Source organism: Bos indicus, chromosome 17 (assembly GCF_029378745.1).
Source record: "Bos indicus isolate NIAB-ARS_2022 breed Sahiwal x Tharparkar chromosome 17, NIAB-ARS_B.indTharparkar_mat_pri_1.0, whole genome shotgun sequence".
In the NCBI taxonomy this organism is placed as follows: Eukaryota; Metazoa; Chordata; class Mammalia; order Artiodactyla; family Bovidae; genus Bos; species Bos indicus.
The window spans coordinates 56,992,754-57,012,501 of record NC_091776.1 but is presented as its reverse complement, the minus strand read 5'-3'; the positions used below and the strand labels follow the sequence as shown (position 1 = coordinate 57,012,501).

General features: G+C 38.2%; 1 protein-coding gene across 13 annotated transcripts in view; it reads right to left on the bottom strand.

Annotated features, from left to right (window-relative positions):
• The window catches only part of TAOK3 (TAO kinase 3), a 189,078-nt gene that overhangs the window by 101,295 nt on the left and 68,035 nt on the right, over positions 1-19,748 (bottom strand). For 4 of the 13 annotated variants that reach the window (XM_070769582.1, XM_070769580.1, XM_070769573.1 and 1 more), the window contains exon 3: positions 7,204-7,322. The exons of 6 other annotated variants lie outside the window; for them this stretch is intronic. The gene's annotated coding sequence lies outside the window, so the exon portion shown is untranslated. Of the gene's footprint in view, positions 1-4,902; positions 4,981-7,203; positions 7,323-8,264; positions 18,612-19,748 lie in introns of those variants that run through there. 3 more of the 13 variants (XM_070769581.1, XM_019977786.2, XM_019977787.2) reach the window with 2 other exon arrangements.

Here is a 19,748-nt window from a genome sequence, read left to right as displayed (position 1 = left end):
GACAAAGGATGAGATGGTTGGATGGCATCATTGACTCGATGGACAAAAGTTTGCGCAAGCTCCGAGAGTTGGTGATGGATGGGGAAGCCTGATGTGCTGTAGTCCATGGGGTTGCAAAGAGTCAAGACACGACTGATTGACTGAACTGAACTGAACTCATTCATAGCCCAGAGGATAAGAAACAAACTTGGATTTAGAGCATTTCAGTTTTTAACTCTGTCTCGTTACTCAATTCCTTCTAATCTAAGTCCTATTTGTTTAAGCTTTTTCTACATCTACAAAATCTTGGTTTTCTTATGAGTTTAATAAATGGTATAATGACCCCAAAGCAGTGTTCAACTATTCATTCATTCATTTATTCATTCAGCATTTACTGGATACCTGCTATGTTTAAAGACATCATGCTATGTGTTAAAAATACATAACCCTGAAATGTGTTCATCAGAAAATAATTATCTAGAATAAGTGCATGTTCCAAGTACTACAGAAGTTCAAAAGAGGGAGAGAGAACTTCTAACTCTAAGGAGTAGAGGTTGGGGATGGGCAGGTGATTGATGGCTTCATGGTAGAAATAGCATTTGGAATGCTATGCTATGAACAGGAAATAACTGGAGCTTGCAGCATGTACCGGCAAGTAACTAAAGGGGTTGTTTTGCAGGTTCAGGATAGAATCCTTTGGAAACAAAGCTGGAAGAGTCTAAAGGATCTAGATTGTCCAGGTCAAGACTGAATACCATGCAAAGAATTTTAAGCTTTTTAACTGTAAATAATGAAATCATTTGATATTAAAATTAGTCTTCAAGAATAACACTCTAGTTGTTTGGGAGTAATATACAGGTTAGAATTGAAGTAGTATATTTAAAAACATTATGCACACATCATAGAAAAAAATTGGAAGAATATAGACCAAAATGTTAACAGTGATTATCTTTGGGTATTGGGAATACAGGCATTTTGTTTTCTTTTTACCTTTCTGTATTCCCTATATTTTCTCCATTGTAATAGAAAAAGTAAGCTAAAAATATCTTTAAAAGAATGGACTGGAATAGGAAACTAGAGCAGGAAGGTCAAGTTAGGGCTACCAAGCAAGAAAGAATGATAATCTTTTTCTATAACATTGGGAATAAAATTGAAACCAGAAGGCAGGTACCATGTCTCTGGATTCAAGAATAACACAGCAATCACATGGCCGTAGAACCAGCAATTGATGGGCTACAGAGCATGAAAAGGATACAGAAGTCAAAGTTAGCTCTGAGGCTTTAAGATCAAGTGAAAGAGAAGATGACTGTTCTATAAACAAAAATAGGGAATTCAGCAGAAGGCACAAGTTTAATAGTAGAAAGATGGTAAGTGTATCCCAGCCAAAATGATGTTTAAGTGCCAGATGGGCATCCAGGTAGAAATATACAGCAGGAGAAATAAATACAGGCTGAAGTTCAGGGGAAACAATGGAATCAGAGATTCAGATGTGGAATTATTTGTGTAAGGTAGATAAGAAACTCAAGAGGGAATGATGGTAACTTTGGCAAAAATTGCAGACAGAAAGGCTGAGAATAAAATTTGGGAGAAATATTTAAAGTTGAATCCTTAGTGATATTATGTAAGTACTAAATACAGTATTTCTATAATTATTCATTCATTCCATTCTATATATAATCAAAAGGTAAAAATGACTTCTCTGAGTTTAACAAATTAAGATGAATAGTCAAAAGAATAGTATCAGAAATAAAATTTAGGTTATTAACTGGCAGTTCAGTGGTTAGGACTCTGCATCTTCATTGCTGACGGCCCTGGTTCAATCCCTGGTCAAGGAATTAAGATCCCATGAGCCATGTGACATGACCAAAAAAAAAGAAAAAGAGAGAGAAATTAAATTCAAATTTTAGAATAAATTGGCTTGTCAGTTGCTTCATTTGCTATTATTTTCTCCCATTCTGAAGGCTGCCTTTTCACCTTGCTAATAGTTTCCTTTGTTGTGCAGAAGCTTTTAAGTTTAATTAGGTCCCATTTGTTTATTTTTGCTTTTATTTCCAATATTCTGGGAGGTGGGTCATAGAGGATCCTGCTGTGATGTATGTTGGAGAGTGTTTTGCCTATGTTCTCCTCTAGGAGTTTTATAGTTTCTGGTCTTACGTTGAGATCTTTAATCCATTTTGAGTTTATTTTTGTGTATGGTGTTAGAAAGTGTTCTAGTTTAGCAATAAATGCTGGAGACGGTGTGGAGAAAAGGGAACTCTCTTACACTGTTGGTGGGAATGCAAACTAGTACAGCCACTATGGAGAATAGTGTGGAGATTCCTTAAAAAACTGGAAATAGAACTGCCTTATGATCCAGCAATCCCACTGCTGGGCATACACACTGAAGAAACCAGAATTGAAAGAGACACGTGTACCCCAATGTTCATCACAGCACTGTTTATAATAGCCAGGACATGGAAGCAACCTAGATGCCCATCAGCAGATGAATGGATAAGAAAGCTGTGGTACATATACACAATGGAGTATTACTCAGCCATTAAAAAGAATACATTTGAATCAGTTCTAATGAGATAGATGAAACTGGAACCTATTATACAGAGTGAAGTAAGCCAGAAAGAAAAACACCAATACAGTATACTAACGCATATATATGGAATTTAGAAAGATGGTAAGAATAACCCTGTGTACAAGACAGCAAAAGAGACACTGATGTATAGATCAGTCTTATGGACTCTGTGGGAGAGGGAGAGGGTGGGGAGATTTGGGAGAATGGCATTGAAACATGTATAATATCATGTATGAAACGAGTCGCCAGTCCAGGTTCGATGCACGATACTTGATGCTTGGGGCTGGTGCACTGGGACGACCCAGAGGGAGGGTATGGGGAGGGAGGAGGGAGGAAGGTTCAGGATGGGGAACACAGGCATACCTGTGGCAGATTCATTTCAATATTTGGCAAAACTAATACAATATTGTAAAGTTTAAAAATAAAATAAAATTTTTAAAAAATTAAACATTAAAAAAATAGTATATTGTTATTTTCAAAAAAATATATATATATATATATATATATATAAAGTTCCCTGTTTTTCTGTCCTTGGAAATTTATTTTGAAAAAAGAAAATATGTGCAGTACAGCAATAAAATGAACCAAATGACTGGTAATTGCTAAGTTAACCTGTATATTTTTTACATTCTCTTTATAATCAGAATTTTAGATTTGGAATGGATCTAGCATGGTTCAAGTAGTTTCTAAATAGTTTAGCAGCAATGGATTGGTGTCATTATGGTCTCAATTGAATTAATGATCAGAAACTTGCCATGTGGATTGCAAGCATCCTGATTCAGTGGAAAGAATTCTGAGTGAAAGACAGAAGTCTTTGGTCCTAATCCCATATTGGTCCCCAAATGGCTTTTTAGCATTAATTAAGTTACTTAATTTCTCAAAGCCTCAGTTCCCTGGTCTTGGGGCTAACTCAGATAATCTAAGTTTCATTCAACTCTAAAAGTCTATGATTATGTATGATATCACTTTATGTGGATTCTAAAATATGAAACAAATGAACCTAAGAAACAGAAACAGATTCATGGACATAGAGAACAGATCTGTGGTTGTCAAGGGGGAGGGAGTTAGGGGAGGGATGGAGTGAGAGGTTGGGACTAGCAGATGTAAGGTATTACATGTGTAATAGATAAACAAGGTCCTAAGGAGTACGTCAAGGCTATATATTGTTACCCTGCTTATTTAACTTATATGCAAAATACATCATGCAAAATACTGGGCTGGATAAAGCACAAGCTGGAATCAAGACTGATGGGAGAAATATCAATTATCTCAGATATGCAGAGGACATCATACTTAATGGCAGAAATTGAAAAGGAACTAAAGAGCTTCTTGATGAAAGTCAAAAAGATGGCTTAAAACTCAACATTCAAAAAACAAAGAGCATGGCATCCAGTCCCATCACTTCATGGCAAATAGATGGGGAAACCATGGAAACAGTGACAGACTTTATTTTCTTGGGCTCCAAAATTACTGCAGATGGTGACTGCAGCCATGAAGTTAAAAGATCCTTGCTCCTTGGAAGAAAAGCTATGACCAATCTAGACAGCATATTAAAACGCAGAGATGTGATTTACTTTGCCAACAAAGGTCCACCTAGTCAAAGCTATGGTTTTCCCAGTAGTCATGTATGGATGTGAGAGTTGGACTATAAAGAAAGGTGAGTGCTGAAGAACTGATGCTTTTAAACTGTGGTGTTGGAGAAGACTCTTGAGTCCCTTGGACTGCAAGGAGATCAAACCAGTCAATCCTAAAGGAAATAAGTCCTGAATATTCACTGGAAGGACTGATGCTGAAACTGAAGCTCCAATACTTTGGCCACCAATGTGAAGAATTGACTCATTGGAATAGACCTTGATGCTGGGAAAGACTGAAGGCAGGAGAAGGGATGAGGATGAGACAGTTGGATGGCATCACTGACTCGGTGGACATGAGTTTGAGTAAGCTGTGGGAGTTGGTGATGGATGGGGAAGCCTCATGTGCTGCAGTCCATGGGGTTGCCAAGAGTCAGACACAACTGTGACTGAACTGACTGACTATATAGCATAAACAGCTAGACTCAGTATCTATGATAAACCATAATGGAAAAGAATATTTTTTAAAAATGTATATATATGTATAACTGAATCACTTTTCTGTATAGTAGAAATTAGCAAGCATTGTAAATCAACAAAACTTAAAAAAATGTGTATGATTATGGCATGTTGATTGGTTTTAAAATCTTATTCAAATACACACACATACAGAAAATGTCCTGAGTTCAATATAACTGAAATTCTCAGCAATCTTCACTTTAATTGTTCCAAATTCAAATAAAAGAAAAGCTAAAGATAAAAACACTTTTAGACTGTGAATTTTACCTGCCATTGATGAAGGTACTGCAAGAGTCCTGTATTGATAACTTTTGACTCTCTGCTACAGGATTACAATGCCAGGCACTGGAGATAAAAGAACATGCAGCAATAAGTGCTCTGAAAATAAACCTTCTTAGAGCTAATGAAGGATTATCTGGCATGCAATTTTTCTAAAATGCCACAGCTATTAGCACGTTCTTTTCTCGTTTGTTTGTTAGGACAATTTCTTTCCTGTCTCCACTTTGTTGCCCAGAAAGCTTTAGGGACCTTAAAAACCTAGACTTAGGGATCCTAAAACATCAAAATTAAATTGTGTATACTTAAATTTGGGGCTTTCCCAGTGGCTCAGTGGTAAAGGATTTGCCTGCAATGCAGGAGCCTCAGAAGACACAGGTTCAGTCCTTGGGTTGGGAAGATCCTCTGCATGAGGGTATGGTAACCCACTCCACTAATCTTGCCTGGAGAATCTCCCATGGACAGAGGAGCCTGGTGAGCTACAGTCCACAGGGTCACAAAGAGTTGGACATGACTTAAGCGACCTAGAACGTATACTTAAATTTATATTTACTTTTATGGAAAAAGGCCTACTTAGCCTCTGCTATGCATTGAATTATATACCCCTCAAAATTCATATTTTGAAACTCAGCAGTGGCCACAGGACTGGAAAAGGTCAGTTTTCATTCCAATCCCAAAGAAGGGTAATGCCAAAGAATGTTCAAACTACCACACAATTGCGCTCATCTCACACACTAGCAAAGTAATGCTCAAAATTCTCCAAGCCAGGCTTCAGTAGTACTTGAACCATGAACTTCCAGATGTTTAAGCTGGATTTAGAAAAGGCAGAGGAACCAGAGATCAAATTGCCAACATGCGTTGGATCATAGAAAAAGCAAGAGAATTCCAGGAAAATATCTACTTCTGCTTTACTGACTACACCAAAGCCTTTGACTGTGTGGATCACAACAAACTGTGGAAAATTCTTCAAGAGATGGGAATACCAGACCACTTTACCTGCTCCTGAGAAATCTTTATGCAGCTCAAGGAACAATAGTTAGAACTGGACATGGAACAAGAGATTAGTTCCAAATTGGGAAAAGAGTACGTCAAGGCTGTATGGAGAAGGCAATGGCGCCCCACTCCAGTACTCTTGCCTGGAAAATCCCATGGACAGAGGATCCTGGTAGGCTGCAGTCCATGGGATCGCTAAGAATCGGACACGACTGAAGCGACTTAGCAGCAGCAGCAGCAGCAGCAGCAGCAGCAGCAAGGCTGTATATTGTCACCCTGCTTATTTATCTTACATGAAGAGTACATCATGTGAAATGGCAGGCTGGATGAAGCACAAGCTGGGATCAAGATTGCCAGGAGAAATATCAATAACCTTAGATATGCAGATGATACCACCCTTATGGCAGAAAGTGAAGAGGAATTAAAGAGCCTCTTGATGAAAGTTCAAAGAAGAGAGTGAAAAAACTGGCTTAAAACTCAACATTCAAAAAACTAAGATCATGGCATCCAGTCCCATCATTTCATGGCTCATAGATGGGGAAACAGTGGAAACAGTGACAGACTTTAATTTGGGGGGGGGGGGGCTCCAAAAATCACTGTGGATGTTGATTGCGGCCATGAAATTAAAAGATGCTTACTCCTTAGAAGAAAAGTTATGACTAATCTAGACAGCATATTAAAAAGCAGAGACATTACTTCGCCAACAAAGGTCTGTCTAGTCAAAGCTATGGTTTTTCCAGTAGTCATGTATGGATGTGAGAGTTGGACCATAAAGAGAGCTGAGTGCCGAAGAATTGATGCTTTTGAACTGTGGTGTTGAAGAAGACTCTTGAGAGTCCCTTGGACTGCAAGAAGATCAAACCAGTCAATCTTAGAGGAAATCAGTCCTGAATATTCATTGGAAGGACTGATGCTGAAGCTGAAACTCCAATACTTTGGTCACCTGATGTGAAAAACTGATTCATTGGAAAAGATCCTGATGCTGGGAAAGACTGAAGACAGAAGAAGGGATGAGGATGAGATGATTGGATGGCATCACCATGGTCATGAGTTTGACCAAACTCCAGGAGTTGGTGATGTACAGGGAAGCCTGGTATGCTGCAGTTCATGGGGTCATAAAGACTTGGACATGACTGAGTAACTGAACTGAACTGAATGTTCTCTGTGACTATATTTGAAGATAGAGCCTTTGGGGAGTAATTTAGATTAAATGAAATCATGAGGATAGGGAATATCTGTTAGGATTGGTGACCTTAGGAGAAGAGGAAGAGAAGAAAGATCTCTTTGCACAACACATACCTCACACACGTAAGGAGGAAAGGCCGTATGGGTACAACTCCAGAAGGTGAACAGGAAGAGAGACGTCACCAGAAAACTTAATGCTGGCACATTGTTCCTGGACTTCCCACATTCTAAAACTGTGAGAAAATAAATTTTTATTATTTAAAGCACCTAGTCTGTAGTCCTTTGTTATAGCAGCCTAGGCAGACTAAGACCGCCTATTTAATCAATTTTTGGACTAAGAGTTCAAACAGTTTACCAAACGAATAGTCAAAATGTATTTTTTTTCCAGGTAGCTAGAGAAACTAGCTGGATTTTGAGTGGATAATCCTTTCCCATTCAAAAATATATCTTCGTAATTCAAAGCATTTGGTAGGGAAATATTATTTTTTGAACTACAAGAAAAAATTTACAATTACTCCATTAGTTTCTACCAAACAACTTAAAAAACATAAATAAATATGGTAATTAGAGCACACATACTTGATTAAGTGTAAAATCTTGACCTAAAATCTGTTTCCTAAAACTCTTTGCATTTATTTGATCTTTCAACAATGCTACTCTGAATGAAAAACCTCAAATGTATAAATTCCACAAGATATAAGTGATTACAAGTACTTTCCTGTTCAAGTATTTAAAGCAGTTTCTTCATACTTGAGTGATTTACTTGAAATTCAGAGTGAATGAACCCTATCAGTTCTCTATATACCACTTGATTAAAAAAAACAAAACAAAAACACCTCTGTAAAGCTGTTTATGAATGGAATCCATTCCCAACACTACTGCCAACATTATCAACCTGAAAGTAAAATCTCACCACACCACTCTCCAGCTTAAAACCCTTTAATCCCACCATGTATAGGATGTAAAATCCAAGCTCCTTGTAAGTAGATGGCAAATACAATCCCTCTGTGATCTGCTCCGTCTGCTCCTGAACTCTGTCCTTAGTAACTTCATGGCTTCACCCTGGACACCCAGCTACCTCATACTACTTCCCTGGGATATCAAGAAGCATTTGTTGGCAAACTCTTATTTTCCGAGATATCTAGAATTTCTTCAACAATCTGCTTATACAGTACCTCATCAGAGAAACTTTTCTGGTTCTCCTCCAGGCTGAGGTGGGTTTTTTCCTTTATGTTTCCACAGAAGGGCACTGTGAACATTTACATAAATGGTATAAACACAGATTTAGGTTGTCTTAGGTAAATCTTTCTCCATTTGGACCCTACACTGCTAGGAACAAGGGATCATATTTCTATCACCAGTGCCGAGCAAACTGGTTGATACACTGCATTTGACCAAAATATGTTGAATTATCCCAGATACCAAATACACTAAGTTGTTTATGATTTTAAGGAATATTATGGCAAATTTTTTTTTTGTTAAACGATAACCATCACTCCTCCAAGTGTTTTTGAATTACTATTTCTCCAGGCTGCTTTACTTCAAAATGATCTTGACCTTCATTTTGAAAATTTATAATTTTATTGAACTACCTGGTACCCAAATGTCAATAATTTAAGAGTTGTCAGCACTCTCAACTTACTTGTTCAAGAGCCTATTTTTAATGGGTGTCTTAAAGAAACTGGCATCTGGTAATACATCATTTAAACACTGAGAAACATCCCTGGGAGTTGAAATTAGCATTTATTATTTTTTTAGGTGAAATAAAATTTATATTACATATTAAACAAAAATTTAATCCCGTTATACTGTATTTTTTCCACATGGACAGTCATAATACATGGCATCTTTGCATTAAGTAATTTAGAATCCATTCCTTAGGCCTGCCTTCCGTCAACAAGGCAAAAATTTCACTTATATTGGTTTACAGGACTTCAATCTTTTATTTCCATTATTGCTTTTGACAAATGAACTGAGCTTAGAACAAATATAAAAGAGAAAATCAACAAGCATTTATTTTAGATTATTATAGGCACTAAGGAAAGAAAGAAGTAAAAGCTGCTTTCATTAGTAGGGCCTAGTTAAATGTAATCAACACTGTCATGACCATACTGACATTTATTCAAAGTTCACTATGTACCAGGCATTATATATTACCTCATTTAAACTTTAACACAATACTATGAAAGACTTACCATTATAGATGTCAGTTTACAGATAAAAATCTGAGACCCAGCTTCACAGAGCTAGTATAATGTAGAGCTGGGATTTAAATATAGACTGTTCAATCTCAAGCTCATTCTCTCAACCACTATGGTATAGTTTTCAGTTAAATCGCTATATAAAAGATTTCAGAAATTAATGACTGGATAAATTATAAAGGATTCCATTTAGCCGACAATATTCCTGAATACTAGCCATTTAATCTTTTTGACTTTCTTTACCAAACCAGAAGATCAAGCCCCTCTGTCTAAAACTTTCTTTTCACTTCGTGCTTTAAAAAAAAAAAGTCATCATTGAGAATTTCTGTTCAGCAAATAGTAACGTGCCAATTCAAGACAAGGGAAGCCTAAGTATTCCAAAATCTTCTGTACAGGAGGTAATCCTGTCTTGGGACTTTCAGAGATGCCTTAATAAACAAGAAAGTATTTAAAACTTTAACTCTTGCCTAATTTCTAATGTTGAAAGAATAACTCAGCATTCTTAGTCATTTTTAATTTTGCTTTGCCACTGGCAGAAGGGCAAGCATCCATATATGCTGACAGGATACATGTTGGAGCAGTTTAATCCCGTTGAAAGTTGCCTTACACTGTTTCAGCAATTCTCTCTCACAGGAACTGCTGTTTTCAAAAATATATGAACCTACATCTATTATAGATAATATATAAGCAAACAAATAGCAGTACTAAAATGCCTTTAAAAAGTAAACAGTCTTCTAACAACTGACCTGGGATAGCTTCAAATTTTTAAATTAATTTTGAGTAGTAGAAAAAGTATAAAAGCAACTGAATTTAATATCCAAAGGAAAAGTTTTATCCTTTATGTATTTAAAATGTAGAAGGAGAGACAAACCACACAAGCAAATGATACTTATAGTAAATTCAATCTCCTCCTACATAAATCTTGCTTCCAATCTCATGGACCAGAGAAGAGGGGAATTAGTGAACCGCTAAATAAATTTAGCTCTACTTAGGTGTAAAGAAAGAAAGAAAGAAAGAATGAAAGACAGGATGAAAGAAAGAAAGAAGGAAGAAAGAAAGTGAAGACACTCAGTTCTGTCTGACTTTTTGCGACCCCATGGACTGTAGCCTACCAGTACTCCATCCATGTGATTTTTCCAGGCAAGAATACTGGAGTGGGTTGCCATTTCCTTCTCCAGGGGATCTTCCCGACCCAGGGTTTCAACCCAGGTCTCTGGAATTGCAGACAGATGCTTTTCCATCTCATGATCCACCAAGGAAGCCCTGACTGAAACAAGGCTTCTCAATAAATTATTCCTTAAATTTATTTCAATGATGTAGAAAGAAAACACTTTCTAGGATATAAAAGAATTGCCAATAATGTGAATAAATCTGTTCAGTCCTTCAATTTTTAGTCCAGTTTGTCAATTTTTAAGAAAATCTTAGCCCAATTTTGACAAATATAAAAATTCCATGCCATTTTAGGACATCCCTGGTGATCCTGTGGCTAAGACTCTCAATTCAGTTCAGTTCAGTCACTCAAGTCGTGTCTGACTATTTGCAACCCCATGGATTGCAGCACACCAGGCTTCCCTGTCCATCACCAACTCCCACAGCTTGCTCAAACTCATATCCATCAAGTCGGTGATGCCATCCAACCATCTCATCCTCTGTCGTCCCCTTCTCCTCCCTCCTTCAATCTTTCCCAGCATCAGGATCTTTTCCAGTGAGTCAGTTCTTCGTATCAGATGGCCAAAATATTGGAGCTTCAGCCTCAGCATCCGTCCTTCCAATGAATATTCAGGACTGAATTCCTTTAGGATTGATTGGTTTGATCACCTTGCAGTCCAAGGGATTCTCAAGAGTCTTCTCCAACACCACAGTTCAAAAGTATCAATTCTTCCGTGCTCAGCTTTCTTTATAGTCCACCTCTCACATCCATACATGACTACAGGAAAAACAATAGCTTTGACTAGATGGACCTTTGTCAGCAAAGTAATATCTCTGCGTTTTAATATGCTGTCTAGGTTGGTCATAACTTTTCTTCCAAGGAGCAAGCATCTTTTAATTTCATAGCTGCAGTCACCACCTACAGTGATTTTGGAGCCCAAGAAAATAAAGTCTGTCACTGTTTCCATGGTTTCCCCATCTATGTGCCATGAAGCGATGGGACTGGATGCCATATCTTCGTTTTTTGAATGTTGAGTTTTCTTTTTCACTCTCCTCTTTGACTTTCATCAAAAGGCTCTTTAGTTCCTCTTCACTTTCTGCTTATGGCACAGGGTGATGTCATCTGCGTATCTGAGGTTATTGATATTTCTCCTGGCAATCTTGATTCCAGCTTGTGCTTCATCCAGCCCAGGATTTTGCATGACATACTCTGCATATAAGTTAAATAAACAGTGTGACAATATACAGTTTTGATGTACTCCTTTACCAATTTGGAACCAGTCCGTTGTTCCATGTCTGGTTCTAACTGTTGCTTCTTGAGCTGCATACAGATTTCTCAGGAGGCAGGTAAGGTGGTCTGGTATTCCCATCTCTTGAAGAATTTTCCAGTTTGTTGTGATACACAGAGTCAAAGGCTTTGGTGTAGTCAGTAAAGCAGTAGATGTTTTTCTGGAACTCTCTTGCTTTTTACTATGATCCAATGGATGTTGGCAATTTGATCTTTGATTCCTCTGCCTTTTCTAAATCCAGCTTAAGCATCTGGAAGTTCATGGTTCACGTACTATTGAAGCCTGAGTTGGAGAATTTTGAGCTAGCGTGTGAGATGAGTCTAATTGTGTGATAGTTTGAACATTCTTTGGCATTGCCTTTCTTTGGGATTGGAATGAAAACCGACTTTTTCCAGTCCTGTGGCCACTGCTGAGTTTTCCAAATTTGCTGGCATATTGAGTGCAGCACTTTACCAGCATCATCTTTTAGGACTTGAAATAGCTCAGTTGGAATTCCATCACCTCCACCAGCTTTGTTTGTAGTGATGCTTCCTAAGGCCCACTTGACTTCAGACTCCAGGATATCTGGCTCTCGGTGAGTGATCACACCATCATGATTATCTGGGTCATTATGATCTTTTTTGTATAGCCCTTCTGTGTATTTTTGCCACCTCTTCTTAATACCTTCTGCTTCTGTTAGGTCCATACCGTTTCTGTCCTTTACTGTGCCCATCTTTGGCTTCCCTGATAGCTCAGTTGGTAAAAATTCGCCTGCAATGCAGGAGACCTTGGTTCAATTCCTGGGTGAGGAAGATCCACTGGAGAAGGGATAGGCTACCCACTCCAGTATTCTTGGGCTTCTCTGGTGGCTCAGCTGATAAAGAATCAGCCTGCAATGTGGGAGACCTGGGTTCGATCCCTGCATTGGGAAGATCCCTTGGAGAAACAAAAGGCTACCCACTTCAGTATTGTGGCCTGGAGAATTCCATGGATAGGCCTTGGAGTCGCAAAGAGTCAGACACAACTGAGCGACTTTCACTGCACAATATAGGAGGGATAAGATTCTATGCCACAATTAACAGTTCACATCCCTCATCTAAAGATCTCGCATGCCTCAACTAATATCGAGGATCCTGAGTGGTGCAATCAAATATATAAATATTTTTAAAATGTCATGTCCTCTTTTTAAATGATTTAAAATGTCAAAAGACCTCACCTGCACCCATTCTGAGTAATACACTGCACTTCCAGAGTTAAGAATCATTGTTCTAGTATTAAAAATGGGAGGAATGGATATAATATGATTAGAGTAGGCAACAGCTAATACATAATCTTCAGGTTCTAATTGATTCAGATCTCCTAGAATGCCCTGGTATGATATACTGGCAAATGACCAGATTTTATACGTGTGTGTTACTTTGACAATACAGCATCTTAGGCCAGCCATTTAACCTCTGTACCTCAGTTTATTTTTCTGTAGAATGGGTGACATTTATACTGTCTCCATGGTTAAAATATGTTACATTTCATTACTATATATACATTCTAAAACCTTGGAAAATGCCCAAGTATTTACACCTCAAAGTTTAAAAAGAATGAACATTTCAAACCACATTTAGCTTACTGCATCTAGCTATTGAGTACCTACAGTAAATTTAATATAGATAGGGAAAACTGAGTTATTATATATGAATATGGATTTTTAAACAACTAGGATATGGGAAGCAAAACTGACTAATGAAATAAAGCCACTCATCTATTTAGCTAGCACCTAACTGTTTTAGAAAACAGACAACTATGTATTTAAGAGGCTGTCTTTGGGTAGGAAAGGCACTATTTCCTATGCCAGTTTCTGTTATTTCCAATGTCTTCCACTACAAAGCTTCACATGTTTCCTTATGTCTCCAGTCCTGAGTTTGCTACCTACTCCTGGAAAGATTTCTTCTTTCTCGTGATTAAGAATTTTTTAAATGATGTATATTGGCCACAGTCACAGCAGAAGTGAACAAGGTAAAAAGTTGCCCTAAAGAACTAGAATGGAAGGTAAAGGGCTTAAAGAGTAAGTTTTAAAAACCTCAGATACCAGTCATTGGTTAAAGAAAGAGAGGTCATATTATGACAACTATTAGTCAAATGTCTTAAGGTTAAATTTTATGTGATCTGCCTTTCCTTAATTGCCTGACTGTATTCCACATCATTCTCTGCTCCTTTTTGCCACACCTCAGCCACACTGGCTTCTTTTCATACCTCACAGCTTGACTGGGCTGGTTCCTTCTGGACTTGAAGATCTCTGCTCAAATGTCACCACTTCAAACAGCCCCTCCCGGAACACCCTTATCTAAAGTACTTTTTCTTCTTCTCACTGACTATCACTATGCTTTCCTTTACATCACAGCCCTTGAATTTATCTGAAATTATTTTATATGTATGTTTGTTTATATTTTTATTGTTTCTCCTCTGTTATTTCCTGTTATATAACAGGCATTTGACAAGTAGTTGTTGAAAGAATAAAGGAGATACCCAAATTATGTTCTTTTACTGGGATCAATCACATGGTAAAAAGTTATCTGCAAAATTCTACTAAGAATTCAAAAATAACTACCTACTGTCTACTCAGATAAAGCACACTGTTTAAAGTGTAACAAAAATATAATATTCAGGAATGTGGACAGCACAGTTGGTAATGCCAGGTTATATATAAGGTGCTTTTCATTTTAATCCAAACTACTGTACTTCTTGGGCTTCCCTGGTGGCTCAGATGATAAAGAATCTGCCTGCAATGAGGGAGACCAGGGTTCAATCCCTGGGTCAGGAAGATGCCCTGGAGAAGGGAATGGCTACCCACTCCAGGATTCTTGTGTGCTTAATTACTCAGTTGTGTCTGACTCTTTGTGACCCCATGGACTGTAGCCCGCCAGGCTCCTCTCGGGAGATTCTCCATGGGAATTTTCCAGGCAAGAATACTGGAGAGGGTTGCCATGCCCTCCTCCAGGGGATCTTCTTAATCTGGGGATTGAATCCAGGTCTCCTGCATTGCAGGTGGATTGTTTACAGCCCGAGGCACCAGGGAAGCCTAGTACTCTTGCCTGGAGAATTCCATGGACAGAGGATCCTGTCAGGTTATAAAGAATCAAACATGACTGAGCGATTCACACACACACACACACATACACACACACACACAGTCGAACACGACTGAGTGACTAACACACACACATACACACCATTTCTCACAAATAGGGAGTCAATCCATATTTCAACACTTCCTTACAAAGTCTCTCAAATTCCAAGGCGCTCTCACAAATTCTTTTGAACCATAAATTATTTATTGGGGAAGACATATGCTTTGAAATGACCCAATTAATGCTACATTAATTGGATGCTTACAGAGGTCCCTGAAAATAAAGGGAAGTTTAGCAATTAACTATTCTTAAGGCTGTCACTGTCTAGTAATTCTGGACCAGTAATTCTCAAACTCTGCTGTGCATCTATTACCTGGTATCCTGTTAAAAAGTAGATTCTGAATGACAGTAGGTCTGGGGCCAGAGACTCTGTATTTCTAACAAACTCCCAGGCAGTACTGCTGGTTTATGGACTACACTTTGAATTGCAAGGCACAAAATGAAATTGTAAACAAGGCTCTATTTTTATAATTAAAAACTGTCTTTTGACGTTCATTAGAAAGGAAAAAATGTGCTAGGCAGCTGAAAGCTGCAAAGGGAATGGGAGCTTTTCATAAAGCTTTTACTAATAATTCATCCTTGTCCCCTGATAAATTCAAGTTCACATTTATAAACCAGATTTTTTTTCAAGGCAATGCCTTTACCCAGAATTAACTACTTAAACTTAATTAAATACAAAAAGGAAAAATCCATTTATTATATTTAACTACTGTTTTCTACCTCCCAATAAGCCAAATAATTTCATTTTAATCAGCATATATGGAAGCATTACAGTTAGAAAGAGAACACTAATTTTGGTAGTAATATCTGGACAACTTTACTAGTCAAAAATATTTTTCCTCCTTTTAAATTCTTGGCATCTCTCAGGAAATCATTAGCCAATACATAAGTTTTCAAGTGATATCTTTGATTTTTTAAAAACATCAAGTAGCTAAAGACTATATAAGATTAAACTGAAATGATAACTATATCAAAAAAGTTAAACCAAAAATTAGAATCCCTCAAATATATAAACATGAAAATGAAACTGAGTAGGACCCTCTGGGACCTTTCCAGGTACAAAAGCCCCTCCATGTCACCTGTTTCTTGTTCACAGAAAAAAAATGTCTTTAGTCTTGGAGACCTTCCCAGAGTTCCAGATAACAGACACAAGCAGTTAATGATAAGAACAGCAGAGTCATAGGACTTCTAGTTCCTCCTGAAGGGACACAGATAACAGTCTCCTGCATACCTTTGAATTGCTCTAGTGGAGGACAGTGACTACTGTCTGACCACAGGCACATAGGCCCCAGACCAGTTTGAACCAGAAGGTTAATGACTGAGATTCCTGAAACATGACCCTGTTATTTCACCACTAACAAAACAGAAGAATGTCCAGGAGTTGCTCAGGCACCCTGCAACCCTCACCTCTAAGGCTGCCTTAAAAAACTCTTCCCAGAAATCCAGCAGGAAGTTGGGTCTTTTTGAGTGTGAGCTGCTCATCCTTCTTGCTTGACATCCTGCAATAAACACTGTACTTTTCTTCACCAAAACCAGTTGTGAGAAGATTGACTTTGCTGCACGATGGGCAAGTGGACCCAAGTTAAGCAGCAATGATCTTCACAAATCTTGGAAGAATATTCACTTGTTTCAGCACTGTTTTTCCTCCTTTCATGGGTAAACTTCTTTTAATTTAACACACTTAACACTTAACAGACTCATATAACCCTTTATAGCTATCTTGAGATCAGCACACAGCACCCATTTTTTAGAAAAAGATAATAGTTCATAATGACAAATCAAAAAAGACACAAATGTGTTCTGAGATGTTTTTAATGGGTCTATGGTACTTAAGGTTTCCCACAATTTTGTGAACCATTATTAACAGAGTTCTATTTGTGTTCAGTTTAAATTACTAAAGATTGTTTCTTGTTTTTTTTAATTAAGTGTTTTATTCTTTGTGGCTGACAACTAGGGGTAAAGAACAGTTACAATAAAAATGCATTCCTGCGAGTCTCTGTTGAGGGAGTCAGGCTGATTTGACATCAGGGCCAGTGGGTATTTTTTGCTTTCCTCTCCATCCATCCTCTTAACCGTATCCTGTAATTAAAGCCTAACATGTACAGATCGAGCAGGATTACTGGGCAAGAGCCATTTCAGGAGGGTATGAATTGCTTCTGTGCTAGTTCTAGAATATCAGCTGGGAAACATCATCAAAAGGAAATCAAGGCAATTCCTTTGCTGATAAGGAAATTGTAAAGAATCTCTTTAGGAGTAGAAACAGCCAGTTCAGTAATGCAAATGCCCTTGTGTTTATCTCAACAATAACAATCTCCGCATTTACTATTTAGCAAAGATTGAAAGAGCAAAACCAAAAACTCAAAACATGCAAGGTGTAAAAGAAGTCTCTCTACTGCTCAGTACTTTGGCAAGCATAATACCACATTTGCATCTGTCTGAGTGGTAACTTCCAAAAGTCTGAGAAAAAAAGTGTGAGCTGAATATCAAGCAACAAGAGAGATAATTCTGAGCAACTGTGTGTTGTGTGTGGAGGGAAGGGGTTGAGTACCAAAGAGGTGAACATTAAGCAGAGTGAAGAAAGCTCATAAAACTGAAACTCAGTAGCTTTAGCTGCTGAATAAAGATGAACTCAGAGCAAGTTTTCTAAATCATCTCGCCATGTTAAATACACACACACCGAAAAAGCTTCAGTACATTTAAGGATATTTTGTAAAGTACTCTTTTCTTCCTGAATTCTGCTATTCTTTCTGTTCCTCAATAATTATGTGTGTCCATGGTCTAATTATTTCCTCATTCTCTGCTCATCTCTCCTTTCTTAAGACCCTCCCTTCCCACTTTTTTTTTTCCGTATCTCCCTCATCCAGCCAGAAATGAGCAAATCCAGTTCTCCTTCAGTATTCATGTTTTAGTTAGATTCATATTTTTTGTGCCTTCTCCATTAGTACTCATTCACAACTGCCCTGGTTTCCTTGGTGCTTGATAAATGTTAGTATGATGCCACAAGTAGCTGGGAAATGTCACTTAAGAAGGCTTGATTACAGTGGCAAAGAAGTGAAAACATCAAAGCAAAATAGCTAATGGAAACTTAAAATAAAAAAATCCTCACACTTAGCTGAGTGCCTAAGAGGTACATGGAGGGAACTCAATAATAAGTTTGCTTCAGTGTTTGTGTGGAAATTTTAAAGACCTTTCTTACCACAAGCAACCTTGTACTCTGAAGCTAGACTCCTCCCCAAAGCTAGAAGAATTCATGAATGGTGATTGAACAAGGAGTTTTTTTTTTTTTTTCTTTCATTTAAATTTGCAGGTATTAAAATCTGAAGTTGTGGTCAGGATAAGTGAGAGTTCAAAGCATGACAAGAATGAGTGCATTAAAAATAAAAAAGGCTGGAGATGATCCTATTATGATATATATTTTTTTCTTCTCAGATCATCCCTCTTCAACTTCCACAGAATTACATGACTTATGAACAAAATAAAATTAAAAAAGTCTCTTTTAGAATTTTGGTATGCTTTCAGATATTTTGCTCATAGATATTTTTTGTCATCCTCTGTCTCCATTCACTCATCTTTCAGTTCAGTTCAGTCGCTCAGTCGTGTCCGACTCTTTGCGACCCCATGAACCACAGCACGCCAGGCCTCCCTGTCCATCACCAACACCCGGAGTTCACTCAGACTCACATCCATCGAGTCGGTGATGCCATCCAGCCATCTCATCCTCTGTCGTCCCCTTCTCCTCCTGCCCCCAATCCCTCCCAGCATCACAGTCTTTTCCAATGAGTCAACCCTTCGCATGAGGTGGCCAAAGTACTGGAGTTTCAGCTTTAGCATCAGTCCTTCCAAAGAACACCTAGCACTGATCTCCTTTAGAACGGACTGGTTGGATCTCCTTGCAGTCGAAGGGACTCTCAAGAGTCTTCTCCAACACCGCAGTTCAAAAGCATCAATTCTTCGGTGCTCAGCTTTCTTCACAGTCCAACTTTCACATCTATACATGACCACTGCAAAAACCATAGCCTTGACTAGACGGACCTTTGTTGGCAAAGTAATGTCTCTGCTTTTGAATATGCTATCTAAGTTGGTCCTAACTTTCCTTCCAAGGAGTAAGTGTCTTTTAATTTCATGGCTGCAGTCACCATCTGCAGTGTTTTTGGAGCCCCCCAAAAATAAAGTCTGACACTGTTTCCACTGTTTCCCATCTATTTCCCATGAAGTGATGGGACCGGATGCCATGATCTTCGTTTTCTGAATGTTGAGCTTTAAGCCAACTTTTTCACTCTCCTCTTTCACTTTCATCAAGAGGCTTTTGAGTTCCTCTTCACTCTCTGCCATAAGGGTGGTGTCATCTGCATATCTGAGGTTATTGATATTTCTCCCGGCAATCTTGATTCCAGCTTGTGCTTCTTCCAGCCCAGCGTTTCTCATGATGTACTCTGCATATAAGTTAAATAAGCAGGGTGACAATATACAGCCTTGACGTACTCCTTTTCCTATTTGGAACCAGTCTGTTGTTCCATGTCCAGTTTTAACTGTTGCTTCCTGACCTGCAAATAGATTTCTCAAGAGGCAGGTCAGGTGGTCTGGTATTCCCTTCTCTTTCAGAATTTTCCACAGTTTATTGTGATCCACACAGTTAAAGGCTTTGGCATAGTCAATAAAGGAGAAATAGATGTTTTTCTGGAACTCTCTTGCTTTTTCAAATGATCCAGCATATGTTGGCAATTTGATCTCTGGTTCCTCTGCCTTTTCTAAAACCAGCTTGAACATCTGGAAGTTCATGGTTCAGGTATTGCTGAAGCCTGGCTTGGAGAATTTTAAGCATTACTTTACTAGCATGTGAGTGAGTGCAATTGTGCAGT